A 6,566-nucleotide genomic window follows, 5' to 3' on the forward strand; every position below is an offset into this window, starting at 1 on the left:
TGCCCACCCGTCCACTCCCTCTGCCCTCTCTTCCCTTTAGGCCTTTGCTCGAACGGAACGGCCCCTGCACAGGCAGATCATTCGGTTGTTTTTCTCATGGCCCCATCCCCAGCTTCGAGAACAGGCCTGGCACACTGCAGTGGATATCTGCTGAATGAATCTCAGACCCCAAACCTAGGAATGTGCCTTGATTTCTCGCTTCTCCCTTCCCTTTCATAAGCTTCGTCACCAAATGCTATGGGCTCTGCCTACAAAGGATGCCACCAACCTGCTCACTTCTGGTCCCCAATGCCACCCCTCAGAAGCAAGCCACCATCTTGCTGCACCTGGACACTAACCCGGCCTCCTCCTCCTGGCCTCCCTGCCTCCAAGCCTGCCCTCCACTCAGCGCTACGGGACCAGTTAATAATAAGTCCCTCTGCTCTCCACTGGGGTCTCCGTTCCTCACCGGGGCCTAGAGGCCACTGGTGTTCTGGGGCCACCACGCTCTCTCACCCTCCCGTTTTCAAAAACGCTTCCCCCTCCTCCTACCCCCTTTCCCGGGGCTGTTCCCTCCACGTGGAATGCTCTCCCCGGATCCCCACACACCTGCTGCAGCTTCTTACTATTCAGGACTCAGCTCCAAGGTCACCGCAGCAGAGACCTACTCCAACCACTCCAACCACTCCCGCCAGCCTCATTCGCCATCCTTTTGCCGTTTTTAACTCAGAGCCTTCAACCGCACCTGAAACTACCTGTCTACATTAGCAGGTCGGCTGCTGCCCTTTCTCGCTAGACCTTGAGATCCCTGAGGTCAGAGAGGGCACAGGTTCTTAAGAAAACAGATCGGAACAGCGAGCTCACGGGACAAGATGCCCCTGTGGACTTCAGTCTCCTCTCACATGCAATGGGCCAGTGACCTCACAGTGCAGCCCTGCATCCCCGCACCCCAGCCCTGCAGCAGCTCTCTGCCCCCTCCCCACCCCCAGCCCACAGGAAATCGCCCCTCGACTGCCCACAACTGTCTCCTCCCACAACCCTGACCAGATATGGCCTGCAGTCCTTTCAGTTCATTTCGCAGCATTTTATAATTTTACAGTTGGGGAGGGGCATTCCTCAGCACCTCATTTCTCCTGCCCATGCCCTGTCCTAGCCACCAAGGCCAGGCTCAGGGGAGGCACTGACCCCAGGGTGGAGAAAGACTCCTCCCTAGCTCTCCCTGAGGCAGTGAAACTGGTCCGTGGATGGTTAATGCTGGGAAGGCTGAGATGCCAGATCTGGGGGCATCTGACCCGTGTGGGTCTGGAACCCGACTCTGCTGTGTGACCCTGGGCCAGTCCTTTCCTTTCACCCACCCCAGTTTCTTCAGTAGCTTGAATCTGCAAGATTCTGGTGAGAACAGTCTACAAACACGGCAGGCCAGCAAGACCCATCTGAGGGTGCTGCCCATAGCACGGTGAGAGTCAGGGCACAGACAGCATCCATCGGAGGGAGCTGGCTCCTCTCTGTCCTCCTAGGCTGCACCCCAGGAAGCTGGGATCCCAAGCAGAGTCCCCCAGGCCTCTTCCCTGTCCACAGCCCCCTCCCCAGGATCCCAGTCAGCCACAAGGCTTTAGACACTGTCTATACCACGATGACTGCCACACCGTCTACACTACCATCAGGGTCTCCGAGGCACCTTCAGGGTAAGCAGACCAAAACGAGGCCCCCCATATCAGTCCATGGTCCCACTATCCTCCCAGGTCCTTGGGCCAAAACCTCAGGAGTCAAAATCCCTCTGTCCCTCAGCCCCCACAAGCAGTTCAGGAGCAAGTCCTGGGTGTGTGCCTCCAGAACATCCCCTTGTCTGTCCCTGGCAGCACCCTCCAGACCTGGACTCACCTTCCATCCCAGATGGTCCTGACCTCATCCCAATTTCCCACTAGCCTCTCTTACTCCCACACCCCAGGCTCCCCCAACAGCCAGAGGGGCTTTTTAAAACAAATATAGTATCATATATATACATGACATACATGTACACATGTACGCACATACACATATATACACGTATATATACACAATTATATCTATGTAACATAAAATTTGTCATTTTAACCATATAATTCAGCGGCATTAATTATATTCCCAATATTGTGCCAGCACCACCATGACCTATTTCCAAAATTTTTTTTTATTACACCAAACAGAAATGCTGTGCCTGTTTGGGGCAAAAACTCCTTCTCCTCCCCTCTCCCAGCCCTTGGCAACCACTGATCTGCTTTCTGTCTCTGTGGCTTTATCGGCTCTGGACAGTTCATATGCGGGAATCACACGACGTGAGGCCTTCGGTGTCTGGCTCCCCTCATGCAGCATGATGTTTTCAAGGTTCTAGTTGTAGCCTGTGTCTCTGCTTCATCCCTCTTTACGGCTAAGTAACATTCCATGGTGTGGATGGACCACATCTTGTTTACTATTTCATCCAGAGATGGACACTTGGGTTGTTTCCACAAAGGGATCTTTTCAAAGACAATCTGGACAGGTCACTCCGCAGTCTAAACCCCTAAAACAGCCCCGGTTCCAGGGCCGGCAAGGCCACGCATGCTCTGACTCCCGCCTCTTCCCCCTGCCCCAGCCAGTGGATTCTCACCACGAGACCCCATCCTGGGCCCCATTTTCGCACCCCTTAGATCTCAGCTCAGATGTGCGCTCCTCAGAGGTGTGGATGGGACTCCAAAACCATGTATCACAGCACCTTGTAGTCAGTGCCTGTCCCTCCAGCTCCTGCCACCCTGTAGCCTCCTGTGTCTCTGTTTTCCTCTTGGTAATAAAATGGGGACACCTCATAGGATAGCGGTGCGACAAGAAAAATTCATACATGCGAAATACTCAGGGCCATGTCTGGCGCACAGTGAGTGTAAAGTGTCCCCTGCAGCAATCGTCACCACTGGTCACGTCTCTGGCGTGTGATTTTACCTGTCCTCTGTGGATTTACTTTGTACTTCCAGGAGAACAGAAGCTCCTGAGGTCATGTCCTGGTGCCTAGACACGCAGTAGGGCCTCAAACAAATATTTACCGAATGAACGAAGGTGGGTGATTAAGGACGGGGTGAGGTGGGAGTGGGGACAACAGCTGGAGATGGAGCATCTGCCCCGTGACCTTGGGGGCCAACCCTGGCCCACACAGGCCAGGCCCATTGCCTTGGGGACACAGACAGTGTTCCCCACAGGCTGCCTGCTTCTCCCTGGAGCAGCTCCCCAGGAAGCCCCAGGCACCGCCAGAACTGGCCCCAGCTCAGAAGCTGGGCACTGTGGCTCCTGTTCCCTCCTTTCCTGGCCTAACTGCATGCTCGCCCCTCCCTGGAGGGTTCTGATTGCTGCCTGATACCCACCTAGGTGGGGAGGCTAGGCATGGGTATGTAGGACCCACCTGGAAAACCCAGGCCTGATCATCCCTAAAGCCTTGAGGGGGGTATTATGGATTGAATTGTGTTCACTCCAAAAAAGAAACATTCAAGTCCTATCCCCCAGGACCTCGGAACGGAGAGAGGGTCTTTAAAAGAGGTAATCGAGTTACAATGAAGTCATTATGGTTGGCCAACAGGACTGGTGTTCTTATAAAAAGGGGAAATTTGAACACAGACACGCACACACCGAGAACCCTACATGAAGACAGAGACAGAATCGGGGTGACGCTTCTGCAAGCCAAGGAACACCAGGGACTGCCAGCAGCCACCAGAACCCAGGGGAGAGGCCTGGGACAGATTCCAGCCTCAGAGCCCCCAGAAGGGACCACCCCTGACAACGCCCTGCCCCTGGACTTCCGGCCTCCAGAACTGCGAGGCAACACATTTCTGGTGTCGAAGCCGCCTAGTCTGGGATACTCTGGCACAGCAGCCTTAGGAAAGTCACATGTGGAGGGTGGAAGGCAGAGATGAGGGCAGAGCCCTGACCCGCACAACTTCCAGGAACCTTCCACAAACTTCAGGGGTAGTGGGGTGTAGGGCTATTGGGATCTCCAGTGCCCGAACCACCCAGGATTTCAGGCACAGCAGCTGCCGCATCCGTGCCCCAAGCTGAGCCCCGTGCACATGTATCTCATTTAACCCTCGTGAGAACTTAGTAAACGAGGGGATTACCCACATTATACAGACGAAGAAAGTGAGGTCCCAGGGGTACCCAACTGGCAAAGGGGCTTTGAGCCCAAGCAAGTTGGGCCCCCTGGCTGGAAACAGGGAGCTGGGGAGACCTGGGACCCAGGAGAGCCCCTCCTCAAGGTCCCCGCTGCATTTGTGTGACTGAGAGTCCACAGAGATAGACAGGCATAGAGGTTCCACACCCACAGAACCAGTGAGCCTGCACCTACATCAATCCCACCTGGAGCCTCCGGGGATTTGGGTGACCCCAGTTGAACCCATGGGAAATAGGGCTCACTGTCCTCACGCCGAGAGGACTGAGACCCAGGTGTCTTCTACTCCTAGGTCGTGTGGGTTGCCCACCTGCCTCACACCTGCCTCAGTGTTAGCACCTGAGCCCTTCCTCGATCTCAGGTCAAGTGGAGGTACAGCGGGCATCCCAGGGGCAGGTGATGCAGCCCAGGCTCTCACCTTGGATGTCCTGGGATGAGGAGGGGGAGGTAACAGGAGGAGAATCAGCTGCTGAAGAAGTGGCACCTCCAGCCTGCCCTACAGTATGGTTGCCATGGCAACTCTCTGTGCTGGAGTAGGTGGGAGTCTGAGTCTGGGGGCGGGGTGCTGACAGGGGGGCTCTGGGCTCCTCACTGCCCTGCCCCGGCACACCAGTCTCCTGCTTCTTGCTCTCTCCTCAGCAGACTGATTCCTACCTCATCTAGCATCCTGAGAGCCCAGCTCCACAGTCCCACCTCCTCCAAGAAGCCCTCAGGCATGACAGGTGGGGAAGCAGAAGACCCTGGGGTAGGTAGGACTAGGCTCGTGGCTTCTCTGAGCCCATTTCCTCATCCCTACGCCAGACTAACAGATCTACCTTGCACAGATTGAACAACTGCCCAGCTCATGGCCTTCCTTCAGGAAGGGGGCTGTGGGCTCAGGGAGGGCAGGGTCCTGACTGCCAAACATTCAGCTCTACCCGCCACCCCATCATTCCACATTTCAGCAGCAGGCAGCTGGTCCTCCCAGATGCTCGGGAATCGTAGTCATCCTGGACCCCCCTCTTCCTCTCACCCCCACATCCAACCACAGCAGCTCCCCCTTCAGAATATGCTCACTTAGACCTCTCCCTAGTCTAGCCCCATCATTTCCCCCTGCACCAGCACGGTGGCCCCCTCCCAAGTTCCCCTGCTCTCATGGCCCACAGTTTGTTTCCTCCACAGCAGCCAGAGGGCGCCTGTGAGCACCTGAGTCCAGGCATGTCCCTCCCTCCAAAGCTCGGAATACTTCATGGCTCCCATCTCACTCCCAGCCAAAGCCCAAGTCCCCCCACAGGCTGCAAGGCTCTGCACTCTGTCCTGTCCCCTCCTTGCTCCCATCTCCTCGCTCAGTCAGCTTCTGTTTTCCTGGTGAAAAATACCAGGCAGTCCTCAGGGCCTTTGCATGGGTTGTTCACTCTTCCCCAGCTACCCACACAGCTCCTCCGTCGCCTTCTTCAGGCCACTGCTGGCCCCAGCACTCCTACATCCTGTTCTGGCTTTGTTTCTCCACAGCGCTCATTGCTAGCATGCCAGCCATGGATTTTATTTATTTGCTTATTATTTCTCTCCCATTAGACGTGAGTGCCACAGGGTGATGTTTGCCTGTCAGTGGGTAGTTTTAAAAGGTCACTCTGGCTGCTGAGTGACACTGGACTACAGGGGAGTAGAGGCTGTTCAAAGCATCCCCTTCCCCTAGCGGCCTCCTCCCTGGTCTCCCCCATCTATCTGCCACTCCCGCCCCATCCCATCTCCACCTTGCAGCCAGAGTGATCTTTGCAAAATAACCCAGTCGCATCCCTCCTTGTAAGCAATCCCGCATGGCTCCCTATTGCCTCACTGCCTAACATGGAGTCTTCTCAGGCCTTGGTTTCCTGCTACCTTGTCATCACCTTCTCTACTCTGGCCTCCTAAGGTGCCTGTTCTCTGCTCCCCACAACTCTCTCTCACACGCAGTACTGGGCCTCCCACCCCTCCTCCCTTTCCTTCCCAAAGGCTCTGCCCACCAGGACCGTGCAGATCTCTCTCATACCCACATTTGCAGCATACTGGGCCTGCACCTTGTGCTCCCCTAATCGGATCTGGAGTCTGCTGTTAGTCATTTGTCTTTCCTACCCGCTGGAGACTCTGCAGGGAAAGTTCCACCACAGTTGCTTGATGTTCTTTTGCATCCCCAGCCCTGGGCCAGGAGCAGATACTTGTTAATTTGTTTAATGAATGAAATCAAAACAAACCCAGAGAACAAGTGGTCCATTCAGTGGATAGTTACCCAGTTCCCACTGGGGCACAAATGCTTTGGTGGAAAATAAGCCAGAAAGAGAGATGGTGTGCGTGGGGGGGTGGGGCAGAGGGGTTATATGTAGGTGGCATAGATGGGGTGGTTGGGGAACGCCTTGCTGAGAAGGTGACGTTTTGGCAGAGGTCTCAAGGAGGTAAGCGATCTAGG

This window comes from Pteropus alecto, unplaced genomic scaffold, assembly GCF_000325575.1.
Source record: "Pteropus alecto unplaced genomic scaffold, ASM32557v1 scaffold388, whole genome shotgun sequence".
NCBI lineage: Eukaryota > Metazoa > Chordata > Mammalia > Chiroptera > Pteropodidae > Pteropus > Pteropus alecto.